The sequence below is a fragment of the Capsicum annuum genome, chromosome 9 (genome assembly GCF_002878395.1).
Source record: "Capsicum annuum cultivar UCD-10X-F1 chromosome 9, UCD10Xv1.1, whole genome shotgun sequence".
NCBI classification, from domain to species: Eukaryota; Viridiplantae; Streptophyta; class Magnoliopsida; order Solanales; family Solanaceae; genus Capsicum; species Capsicum annuum.
Window position 1 is genome coordinate 174,290,123 of NC_061119.1, and position 14,330 is coordinate 174,304,452.

Here is a 14,330-nt window from a genome sequence, read left to right on the forward strand (position 1 = left end):
TCAACTTTTCACATGACATGTTTAGGACCACAAGATTAAAGGACATTTTGGTACATTTGACACAACTTTAATTTAAGACCACAAAATTCAAAAGTCTTCTTTATTTTCTTAAACTTTATGCCAAGTCAAAGTAGGTCAATTTTTGAAACCGAGGGAGTAATAATTAATATGTAATTCAATTGACTTGTTCTTTATTTTATAAGTATAAGTAGTATTTATTTCCACGTGATGCAGGATAGAATTAAAAATAATTAGTTATATATTTTTTAATCTTTTTTCATAACATCATTAAATTATTTTAATTTGTACATAACTTAATTCAGTTCTAACATTAAACTAATATTTTATTTTAACTATGATTACCTACAATATTATAACCACCACCACCATTATTATTATTATTATTATTATTATTATTATTATTATTATTATTGTGGATTGCAGTTTTTATTTTATTTTTCATCATCATCATCATCATCATCATCATCATCATCATCATCATCATCATCATCATCATTATTATCATTATTATGGATTGACCAATTTTTATTTTATTGTTCATTTTTTTTTTGAAAATCATGCATTTCTAGTGGATTGGATATTTAATCACGGTTTCAACTTTTTATCTATCTATATCTTTTTCTTTTGTTTTTCTCCAAATCTTTTCGAATTTAAATTCAAATATTTAAGAAATTTTCTTGTGCTTACATTTGTCTTCCTAGGAGTTATTTGTCTCCTCTATTATATATAAATAGATTTTATTTGGTTTGATCACTTATTTCATTGTTAAGTGATTTCAAATAAGTGTTCTAAGACATTTTTGAGCACTTAAAAATTCAAATAAGTGCTCAAAGACACATTTTTTTTACCCAAATAAGTGATTTCACTGTTACTCGTGATGGTTTTGATCTCTTTGATGAAGAGAAAAATAAATGGGGAGCATTTTTAAGAAAACACAACAAAGAGTGTGTATATTGATTGATACTCGGACTTCCGTGCAAAGAATTAATTATATGTGTATTACTGCTTATTGCATTGCTAAAGATTGTGCAAAGAATCAATTATATGTGTATTACTACTCATTGAATTGATAAAGATTGAACTTTGCATAAAACAATATCAATCTTTGTCCAATTTTTAGCCATAGAGGTGAAGATATAACAAAGAATATTATTAAATATTTGCATGAGTAGGGATTGCATCGAGTTTTCACTGTTACAGTTGATAATGCTAATTCACATAGTGTGTGTGATTAAGTTGTCTAAGTAATTAACTAAGTGAGGAATCAATCTTATGGGTGGTAATCACCTTAATATTTGGTGTATGATGCATATGATAAATTTTGTCGTTCAGGATGGTATAAAAAAAGAAACTGTGCCTATTAAATGAGTTAACCAAACAGTGGGATATAGGAAATATCCTGTTAGATGGAAGAACTTTCAAGAATGTTGTAAAGATGAAAATCTTTTTAAGAAATATTTATGCTTCGATGTTCCTATAAGGTGAATTTTCACCTATTTGATGTTGAATAGGACTGTTGAATATGAGGGTGCAATTTTAAATTATGGTGATCGTGCTATTGATTTAATATATCATCTTGAGTTTAGTCATATTTGGGTGTGTAATGATGATATTGTGGATGAATAACCTGCAGGTATACTTTTGAGTAGTGATTGAAATAGTGTGAAAAGAATTATTAAATTTCTTGAATTATTTTTTAAACTTACTTTGAAGATATCTGGATCATTATATGTTACATCAAATATTTATTTTTTTTAAATTTGTCAAGTTGATGTTTACTTGATAAAATTAATATCAAGTGATGATAGTGTATTGGCTCAAATGACAACAAAGATGAAGGAGAAATTTGAGAAACATTGGGGTGATGCAACAAAAATGAATAAGATTTTTTTCATACCTTGTGTTTTGTATCCTCGTCACAAATTTGCCACTCTTTATTTTGAACTTAGAAGATGTTAAGGACAAAGCACCAACTATAGAAAAAGATGTACGAGAGTATACAAAATTATTATTTGATGAGTATTCAATGTTTGCATCAAAAGACAAAGATGGTAAACTATCTTCAATAAAAGTGAATGCTTCTACTTTAAGCTCTATGGTTGTGAAAGATAGAAACACATCTGAAAGTAAAGCCGTAAATTCTAAGTCGAAATTGGATAAATATCTTGCAGAAGATATTATAGTTGAAAATCCTGATTTTAGTTTATTGCTTTGGTGGAAATATAGCTCGGCTAGATTTTCCTTTCTTTCTGAGATGACTCGAGATATTTTAGTTTTCACGTTTCAAGTGTAGCATCAGAATATGCTTTTAGTACCGGGGGACGTATTCTTGATTCATTTAAGAGTTCATTAACTCCTAAATTGATATAAGCTCTAGTGTATATACAAGATTGGCTTCGCAGTGAATCATGGCCTATAGATATCAAAGAGAATTTAAATTCTTTCGAGAAACTTGAAAAAGGTAAGAAAAGAACTTTGCATTTGGTGAATTATTTATTTAATATTTTTGCTGCTTGAGTCTTGACTTATTTTTTTTAATTTCTTTAGATTTGGCCGAACTTGAAAAAGAATCTAGCATTGATGACATGCAGGATTGTATATGGTTAAGAGATGAAACTTTGGTAAGTTAATTATGTTTGTTTTTTCAAGTTTATACTGTTTTAGTTAAATTTTTATACTGTATTTTCGTTGGCAATTCAGTTTACTTATCCTGTATTTTCTCTCAATTTATCTATCCTTTCCTTGTAAAATTCTTTGTAGCCTATAGTTTATGATATTCATTCATGACAAATGACAGCTATGAATAAGTTTAATACCAAACGAGTGAGGTCCATGATTCAACATTTTAGTAAAAGGAAAAAAGAATTCTCAACATATAGATTTACTTATACTGTCTTTGCCATAACTTTAAGAAATACTTGTTCCAAGAAAAAAAAATAATCTCCAAGTCAAAATGTTAGTGATGATATCAAATTGAAATTGCTCAAGATCCTTGAGAGGTTTAAAGTGGTTATCAATATATTATTTATGTTTATGACATCTCTACTAAAGATATCATTATACCTCTTTATATTTATTTATATATTTTACAATGTGTGATCGTCAAGCAACTAGCATGAGCAACATTGACATCCAATCTTGATTAGAACTAATTTAATTAAACTGGTTACATAATTATCTTGAAGTAGTAGTGGGCATTGTTGTTGCAGTAGCCGTTGACATTCTTATATCGATACAAGGGGTTGTAGACTTGTAGTAGAATGAACAAAGCCAATTGTAAGGTGGTAGGTTTGTTTAATGGGTTTCTTACTGGATTATTGGTGGGATTACTATGGAGTAATTTTGGTCATATATACAATTGTCTAACAACTTTATGACTTGTATGAGTTGACCATACATTTGTTTGTTACATATATTTGGATGTGTGCTACTTTATCTGTCCCAATTGCTTTTCTCTTTGCATAACAGTATATATTTGTCCAGTGCTGCAACTAATTTGAGCATTGATTGATGCATTTTCTGAAAGCAAACTAGAGATAACGAGAAGCTACATTAATTATGAGTTGTAAATATCTCAGTTATTACTTGTTCCAACTCTTGGAAAGTGATATGGAACAATGATATTGGAGAAACCTATGAATACTATGCATATGATTTTACACTGTCTTGCCTTTGTATGGGTCATCGACGTATGGGTCCTCAACTCCCACATCATATAACCTATGTAATAGAAAGGCATACTTATTTATGTTCTTCAGTGTGTTACAGTAGTTAATAAAAGCAACAACATATTTTATGAAAAATGCTTTATGGTTAGTACTAATGGTTTGTTTCTCTGTTAAATAGGTTTCATCATGCCTCCATGTCATGATCCGAATCAGGGTCTAGTCATGATGGGTATCTCAAGTCCATCAAGGACCGTATATCACCCCCTTAACCTATCCAACTAAAACACAATATGAATAACAACGAAAGATAACCAAAAATATAAGCAAGATATATAAGATAAAAAAAGGGACATAAGAAGTCCAAAACAATAACCATTCCCACACTTTGTCCATAAAAAACTTATAAACCAAAGTACCAAGTTAGTCAGGACATGCCCCTGACCGTGGTAAAAAAAGAAGTCGAAAATATAAAAAGAAACTGATGGGATTTTGATAATTATAATAAAAGCAGTGAAATTTCTGGCCTTTTCAAAGATGGAGGCTCACCACTTCAACGCAGACCAACCGATAAACTAGAATTACCTAACTCTACACAAGGTAACCGAAGAGTCCCTTATGACCCTACGTCATTAAAAGATGTAGTGTCGGGGGATGGTTAGTGGGGTAAGCGCTAGCATGTAACTCAGGAAAGAGATAAATAACGCCATAATAAAATTAGTTTAAAACTATTCAAAAATCATATGCACACGTTCATATATACATATATATAAGATGTTGGGATAGGAAATAAAGTTTAACAAAAGATTTATAAATTATTAGCCTGGATTGTGTATCTCTAACTGTCCTGATGGTACCCAAAGGCTATATGAGTTCAGCTCCCTCTACTAAAGAGTCCAAGCGCATGTTAGTCGTACAAACCAGGAAAATCCGAGGAAGGGCCAAATCCACCGAGGCTCCAAATATTCCAAATATATATATATATATATATATGTATATATAATGTGTGAGCTATGCACACAGTCGCCAAGACCCCCACACCGATAAATGTGATTTTCTCTATCGGTCTACCCGGGACCTCCACTATCCACGGTGAGTGACATAACCCATTTTAAAACCAAATTAAAACAATTTACACATTTTTATCTATTAAAAAATGAGTCTTTTAATTAGGCATTTATCATTGGTATCATCATAGCAAATAAAGTGAAGCTTGCAAGACAATTCCATTATGTCATTCCAAAATAATTAGCCATATAGACTCTAAAGTTCCAATTTAGAAACCAATCCATGGCTACAAATGAAACACCTAGACTTAGAACCATTGAAAAACTTCATATTTTGGTGTCACTAGGGTAGGTATGACTAGGGGCTTGAGTCGTACTGCTTGGATACTAGTTGTATCCTGCTTCTTCTCCCTTCTAGTATACTAGGCAGTATGGTGAGGGTCACTCACTATCCTAGGTACGAGTGAACCTCCCCTGAATCATACCTATGGGTACGAGTCGTACCTAGGTGAGTCGTATGGGGTGAGATCTTAGCTTAGAGTAGACTGATTTTATTACGAGTAGAGCATATGAGTTAGGAGTAAATCGTACCCTTTGGTTACGATTAAGGGTGTATGGTCATACACTTAATAATGTATGTGACCTAGGAGAAGCCTAATTTGTATGAATGCTTGATAAATTTTATTGTTAATGGAAAATAATCCATGTATTTTATAACTGATAACCTTGATGGTTTGATGAATAAGAAGGGGGTTAAAGTCCTTAACCTGAAAATGTACTTGAATTGTGTGTTAAACAAAATTGTGGTATAAAATTGCTAATGAAGTGTGAATGGCTTTTAAAGGTCTTAAGGACCATAGTTTTAATTGTATGATGAGTCGAACTAAGGCATTGGCCTATTGAAATGGTTGAGCAATGGAGGCTCCCATGAAAACTATGTGGTTATGTATGGTGTTGAATTGGCTAAATAGGTTAAGTTCTTATGTGTAAAAATGAATGTATGTGGATGCATGGACAAAGGGTTAGAGTCCTAATGTCAACCAATGAGAGTCGTGATGGCTTGAGTTTAAAGTACCTTGCCTAATGGAATTGCTTGTGGTTAAAGTCCATTGTACAATAAGATCTCATGAGGTCGAAGAGCCTCGCCAAATGAATTTTCTTTGTGTTAGGGTCCCCTATCTAATGTGGAATGAGGTTAGAGTCCGTAGCCAAATATAAGAGCATGTGGTTAGAGTCCCTTTCTTGGATGAATGTGTGTGAGTAGTTAGAGTCCCCCACTTAATTAGATGTGTATATGGTTAAAGTCCCTTACTTGATGATATGTGAATATGGTTTGAGTCCTATGCCTAATGAGAAATACTTGAATCTATAAGTGTAGAATGTTGGAGTCCTCCATTGCATGTATGATGAATGAGTTCTTTCGAAGTGTTGATAAATCTTATTCCCTTGATTATCATATGATATATATATATATATATATATATATATATATATATATATATATATGATAAGGTTATGAATGTGATTTAATATGATTTATTGCTTTATGTTGAATGATGATGCTATTTTGTCTTTATCCTTGAGTAACATTGACTATGGAGTGGTGAACTTCCTTATGTCGTAAGACATTCATTCTTGGTCTTCTATCTTTAGACTTAGTCTTAATTTGATTAGTTTGGCTATTGTTGAGGGCTTGTACTGACATATACCTTTCTAAACTTTGGTTTGTATAGAGGTATTATCGATGACTGTGGACTCGGGTATGTCGGCTAGTGTATTGATATTTATGAAATGGTTAGACATTGTTTTATTTATGACTTGTAGTATGTTTTTTGCTATCTCATTATATGGTGGGGATCCACCCGACCCTTGTGATTGATGTGATGATTGTGATGGGTTATCAAACAATCTCTGGTTTATGTGGGCTTTAGGTGCCCATATGACATGGCCCTATTTTGGGTCATGTCAAGTTGATATCAGAGCCTAGGTTCATGGTTAGTTGGGTGTCCACAATATTGTGTTGAGTAGAGTCTTTTTTATAGGTGTGAAGTACACCAAACTTATAAAAGAGGAGCTATAAGAGTAAAAGGAGTCTCCAATATGTGTTTACCCAAAAGGAGTTAAATCTTTGAAAAAGAAGATGGCTTGAGCTATTGAAAGACTATAATATGAGTCTTCATTACCATCATGGTAAGGTGAACATGGTTGCCATTTATATTAGTAGATTATCCATGAGGAGTTTGGACCATATAGGTGAGGATAAGTAGGAATCGGTGAAAAATATTCACCGTTTGGCTAGTCTTAAAGTTAGACTTGCAGACTCTAAGGATGGTGGTGTATTTGTGCTTCCGGTATCTCAGTCATCTCTTGTTGTTGATATAAAGGAAAAGCAAGCATTGGACCCCAACTTGATGAAGATCAAGAGTAATGTGGGTCAACAAAAGGTTGAGAATTTTGTGATTAGTGGTGATGGTATCTTGAGATACCAAGGTAGGCTATGTTTTTTCGATGTCCATGGATTGAAGGAAAGGGTCATGGATGAGCCTCATAGATTCCGTTATGCCATTTATCTTGATTCCATCAAGATGTATCATGATCTTATAGAGTTCTTTTTATTAAGTAATATGAAGCGTGATGTGGCTTATTATGTGTCCAAGTGTATGGTGTGTCAACAAGTGAATGTTGAGCACATGAGGCCAGGGGGCATGTATCAAGAGATCCCATTACCCGAATAAAAATGGGAGGCAATTAATATAGATTTCATTATCGGTCTTCTGAGATTCCAGAATTAATATGTTTCTATTTGGGTCGTTGTTGATAGAATGACCACGTCCACCCACTTCTTGCCCATAAGGACTGATTTCTCAGTAGAAGATTATGCTAATTTGTTTCTTGCGGAGATCTTAAAGTTACCTGATGCTCTAGTCTCTATTATTTCAGATTGTGGACCTCTATTTTCATCTCACTTTTTGAAGTCATTCCAAAGGTGTTTGGGCACTAGAGTGTGCCTTAGTACCACTTTCCACCTGAAAATGAATGGACAAGCAGAAAGGACCATCCAAACATTAGAGGACATGTTGTGGGATTATGTGATTGATTAAGGTAGAAGTTGGTATGACCACTTTCCTTTGATTGAGTTCACCTTTTGAGACATTGTATGGTAGGACATGTCAATCTTCTATTGGGTGGTATGAGGTTGGCGAGTGTAAATTGCTTTTTCCCAATTTAGTCCACCAAGCCTTAGAGAAGGTGAAGGTGATTCGTGATAGATTGAAAACCACTCAAAGTCACCAAAAGTCCTATGTGGATGTGAGTCATAGGGACATAGAGTTTAGTGTTGGTGATTGGGTATTGTTGAGAGTGTCTTCCATGGAGATGCGATTTGGTAAAAGGGGGAAGCTTAGTCCCCGGTATGTTGGTCTCTACTTGATTTTTAAGAGGGTTAGCAATGTTGCCTATGAGTTGGAGTTTCCTTCTAGTATGAACTCTATTCACCTAGTTTTCCATGTCTCTATGTTGTACAAATGTGTGGGTGATCCTTCGTTGGTTGTTCCCTTGAGGGATGTTGATATTTACGACTTTTTATCCTATAAGGAGATCCCGGTGAGGGTCTTGGATCGGCAAGTTCACCGGTTGCGAATGAAAGAAGTGGATTCGGTGAAGATTTTATGGAGGAACCAAAAGTCCGAGGAAGCTACGTGGTAAGTGAAAAAGGACATGAAATCCAAGTATCCACATTTGCTTCTTATTCTGAAGACTTAGGATGGAGGTATGTGTTCATCCCCTTGTATTGGTTTTTGGTCTTTGACAGACAATGGGTTAAAGTCCCCAATGTGTTGATTTGATTTATGTCTTGTTAGACCATGGGTTAAAGTCCTTAATGCTTTGAAACTATATATGTCCATGTTGTGATGGTTTAAGTCCCCAGTTTCTTGAGTTGATTCATGTCTTTGGTAAATGATGGGTTCGAGTCCCTAATCCTTGAATTGAGTAAGTATCCTTGATAAGTTGATAGGTTGAAGTCGCTAAGTTGTGAAATGAGTAAGTGTTGATAAGCAAGGGTTTAAGTCCCTAAGCTTTTACATGAACAAATGTCTTGATAAATAATGGGTTTGAGTCCCAAATACGATGACGTGAATGATTGATTTATAATGGGCATGATATGTGTTATATCCTTGTTGTGTGCTAGTTCTAACTTGTTTGAAAGAGGTTTTGATATGTGATAATGTGTTGTCTTGTGTTTATTGCGTGTCTTACCCGTAATTTGAGGATGATTGATCTAAGTGGGGAAGAATTGAAATACCTATACTTAGAACTATTGAAAAACTTTATCTTTTGGTGTCACTGGGGTGCGTGCGACTAGGGGCTTGAGTCTTACCCCTTAGATACGAGTTGTATCTTTCTTCTCCTCCCCTCTAGTATCCTAGGTAGTATGGTGAGGGTCACTCACTACCCTAGGTACGAGTGACCCTTCCCTCAATCGTACCTAAGGGTACGAGTCATACCTAAGGGTACGAGTCATACCTAGGTGAGTCGTATGGGGTGAGGTCTTAGCTTGGAGTAGACTGATTGTGTTACAAGTGGAGCATACGAGTTAGGGTGAGTCGTACCCTTTTTATATGACATAAGGGTGTATGGTCGTATCCTTAACAGTGTGTGTGACCTAGAGGAAGCCTAGACTATGAGTCAGCATTCCATTCGTACCCTACGGTACGACTACTTAAATGAGTCATATGGTGTATCGTAACCCTGGACCGGTTCAATTTTCAGCTTTTAACTAAGTGACAGCGCCTAAGCGCACACGCAAGTGTACGTGATCTTATCAAGTAGTAAAGTGTCCTTCAAGAAGTCAAGTATCGATCCTATAGAGACTTGATTTAGCAACGATTTGATTCTAGTTCACAATTTAGATTTAATTCGGTGCAAGAGTAACCAAATAAAGAGTTTGGAAATTTTGTAAATTAAAACTAAAGTAAATAATGAGAAAATTAAAGTCTTGGAACAATCAATAGGAGAAAATCCTAGGGTTAAAGCACTTCGAACAATCATACTATGTTATTGAATTTCATTCGTTAATTTGCTTATCTTGGTTGTTGATTTGTAGGGTTAATTGCATGATCATGGTTTCCCAACCTCTAATCTTTTACCTAATATGGACATTACAACTACATCGTTGAGCGGGGATGTAATAACCCAATTAAGTGAATTAAAGCTATCATCCTACGTCTAATCAAGTAAGACATCTAAGTACATCCCTATCCTAGTCGCTAAGTTCAATTCTTCATTTTATAAAAGAATAAAAACCCAAACTTTATTTATTCCCACGTTCTATCTCCTTATCCCCTCTCCCAAGATCAAAAGGTCGACATATATGTATTTTACGGATGATCAATTCATAAAATAATTAAAATAAGAATAAACAAACAACCAAATATGATTAGCTAAATTAATCGAAATTAATCCAAAATAATAGTACTCATGTTCTTAAATTTAACCCCGAAAAAATTTTTTTTAGCCGATAATATTCATAATTATGATTCAAATAATTAAATACATGATATGATAATTAACAACTAATTAAAGAGTAAAAAATAAAAAACTAACACGTAGCAGCCACCAATATTACACCGTCCCAGGTGTTGTCTGAAGTGTCCAAGATTGTAACCCCAAAAATATTACCCCTTCCAGGTGTTCCCAAAAGATTCCCTAAAGATTCCCACTTTTTCCTTATTAATTTGTATGCCACACAAATTATATTAACAATGGGTAAACTGTGTCGGCAGAATTTGGGCAGAATTTGTATTCTGTGCATGGATCACTGTATCGCGATGCTATGCTCAACGCTTTGGGCACATCGATGCGACGCGATAATATTGTGTCGACTCGCTGGAATTTGCTTTCAAAAATTTGATTAAGTATTGAAAGTTCCTCCTTTTTCCCATGCCTTCTGTAGTGTATTTTCAATAAATTTTTGGCCTTTAAATCATCAATATATCACCATATTTAGATCACAAAGTCTTCTACAATATCACACTCCACAAATTAAATATCAAAGCAACACCATATTCTCAATGATGAATCAAAACAAAAGTTAAGATAAGGTAAATTCGCAATGATCTTCTACTTATTATTTCGACTCTTGACTTAATCAAATTGAACTTTATCCATTACAAATAAGTTATTCCACTCATAATTACACATTTAAAATATTTGAAACAAATTAAACACATTAGAATCCAACGAAACCAACTAGACACACACCTAACTCAAGCTAGTAAAACTAGTTTTCCGGATTGAACTCTAAATGACTCAATTAAGTACAAACTAGTTTGAAAAATACTTTTAACATTGTAAATACATACTTGGAAACTTAAATACTTATTTATAATATATTAACACATAAAGAACACGAATTATCCTCAAAACAAGGCTAAATAAGCTAGAGTAATGATACCGAAGTGTATAAAACCACCTCAGATCATCACCCCTCACTTAAACTCTTGTTCATCCTCAAACAACTCTTTATTCTAAGCATCAAAATCTGAGATGACGCTACACTTCTATTAAAATAAAGATACTCAAGCTAGTATTACAATGACTACACGGAATGCAAGTTTCTACACAAAGCACGTTATTTATACAATTGAAAGCTCAAGAATTCTACTCCGAAACATCCTAACCTCAAGAATTGACTCCACAAGTGGCAAACTCACGCATATCATTCAATCAAGGATATCATACAAATCACCCATATTCATCAAATATGTGCTCTCACAACAAGAGAGTTACTCATAATTACTCACAATAATGCAATTTATATCACAATAGGTATAAAAATCAAATTAAGCTCACTCTCACAAGGAATTTGCAAATTACACACAATGAACCATATGCTTGCCTTTAGTGTAATGCTCCACTAATATCGGAATGATGAGCTTAGGATCAATTAGGATTTTTTCGGGTTGTAATGTAGGCTAAGGAATGGGTAGGAACTATTTGGGAATAGTGCCTAACCTCTCTAAGCGCTTTAATACACTATATTATACATTTAAAATCAATCTCCAACAACTAAATTACACTTTTTCCATCCATCCATCACCTTTATTTTTGCCCCATCTCTTTTAAGCATTTTCACAAACGCTTGGTGGACGTATTGTTTATTACCATATGAATCAATTTTTTTTTCACAACCATGGAAATATTTCTAGCATAAATTATATCACACCCATCCACCACACATCAATTATCAACACCAATAACTATTACCTTGGGCCTTCAATTTCACCTTTTTCTTCTTCAATTTCTCAAACTCCCCACTCAATTTATTTTTCATTAAATCACTTATGAGCTTTTTGGATAAAATTATGGTTTACCAAAGAAAGGATTAGGCTATATATGGGGCTTTCAAAGAAAAATCTAAAGGCTCAATGGGGGTTAACTAGAATTATGCACAATGTAGGACAAGTAGAATGTATAAAAACAAGGTTATCAAAGAAATGCCTCTATTATCTCCTAAATCCACATTCTTTATTTCGCTTCACACACACCGGGCAAGTTCTAGATATCACATGCAACAAGAAATATACAAAATACCTCACACGCATATGGCACATGCTCGACTCATATAGGATCATCATAGACTCCCAACCAAACAATAGCATGAATTCAAAATTAAGCCAACAAGTACAAGAGTCATAAACATGAGCCTAAGAGTCTCAAAAGTAGCAATTCGCATCAGTCAACATGCTTTTACAAACAAACTCACTTGCATCACGAAATAAAAAATAACACCAACTCAAATATCTTACACAATTTTTTTTAAATTAAGTCAAAATTTGAGAATTTTCCACCCACACTTAAAAATCTACTTTGACCCAAAGTGAATTTAATGTAACAGATAGAAATACTCTCTAAGCCCTCTAGGCCTAGATAGTAGCATCTTTACATATAAATAAGATCCGCGGTAACCCCATACTCGTTCTTTGCTATGCTTCAATCTCAAATTTATGGTACTCAGACTTCCCATTAACCTGTGCCTCAACCAAAAAAAAAAACTACGTGAAATAAAAACTAAAAAACTAAAAACAAAACATACCTAATTAACTTGGGTTGCCTCCCAAGCAGTGCCTAATATAGTGTCGCGGCACGACCCATATCAACTCAACCATATTTCTTCACCCTTTTACTCTCTTTTGGGAGCCATTTTTTCATTCATTTTTGACCTCCTGAGTTTGCACTCTTAAGTTTAACATCTCTTTTAACATCGACCTTCATCATGTTTGGAAATAATTGCTTTATCTCAGACTGCTCAATCAGGTAATCCAAAAAGGTCTTTGATTGATTAATCACTCCACACTTGTCCCTCTCAATATCATTAATCACACACAAATCTTTAACTTGGGACATTACATTGGGTGCTTTTTAAATATCAAATACCACCTCTTCATCATCTACCTTCATCTTGAGCGTGCCTTCTCTAATATCAATTAAGGCCCCTCCAGTTTCTAAAAATGAATGCTCTAAAATGATTGGTACCTATTTATCTGCCTCAAAATCAAGAATAATAAAGTCAATAGGTATAATGAGTTTACTAACCTTTATGAGGGCATCTTCAATTATTTCATCCAGATGTGTAAATAACCCGTCTGCCAGCTGTAACACCACGATAGTCGGTTTTGGATTTCCCAAGCCCAATGTTTTAAATAGTGATAGAGGTATCAAATTTATACTTTCCCCTAAGTCACTCAATGCATGGACCCCTTTGCTCCCAATTTGAATTGGGATAGCAAACTTTCCCTGATCCCTCAATTTCTTGGGGATTTTCTATGTCATCACAGTGCTACAGTCTTCAGTGAGTGTTATTGCTCCCACATCCTGTAATTTCACCTTATTCACAACTACATCGCTCAAGTACTTTGCGTACTTAGGCATACTCTGCAAAACATCTAATAAAAGTAAGTTATATGGAGTCCTCTGAATGTATCAAATAACTTTCTGAACAAGGCATCCTACTTCACTTTAATTTGCCTCTGAGGAAATGATAATGGTAGTGTCTTCTTCACTTCTGGTTTAATATCTTTTGATTTTAAGTACTCAGACTTTCTTGAATTTTCAGCAACTTCTTCGGAAACCTGTTGGGTTACCATATTAGCATCTACCTCTTTTGTTGCCTTGAGAGGTTCTCTTAGAAGTCCCTTACCAATCCTCAAGGTGATTACCATAACCTGCTTTTGAGTTTCTGTGTCAGCTGGCAACCCACCTTGTGGTCTAGTATTTAATGCTTGCTGGTTTTTCCTCACGTGCAACTCTAAACTTCTTGTGGCCGCTTGTAAATTTTTCAAGTCTGCAGTAAACTATGCCTGATTAGCTAAGATCTATTTCATCATCTCCTCCATGTTGCTAGTTGACTGAATTGGTTGGGCCTGTGGCTGTGGAGCGTTCCATGACTGATTTGGTGGCTGAGTCTGCCACTTCATATGGTGTATCATGCCCCTGAACCGGTTTATTTTTAGCTTTTAACTAAGTGACAGCGCCCAAGCGCACACGCAAGTGTACGTAATCTTATCAAGTAGTAAAGTGACCTTAAAAAAGCCAAGTATCGATCCCATAGAGACTTGATTTAGCAATGATTTAATTC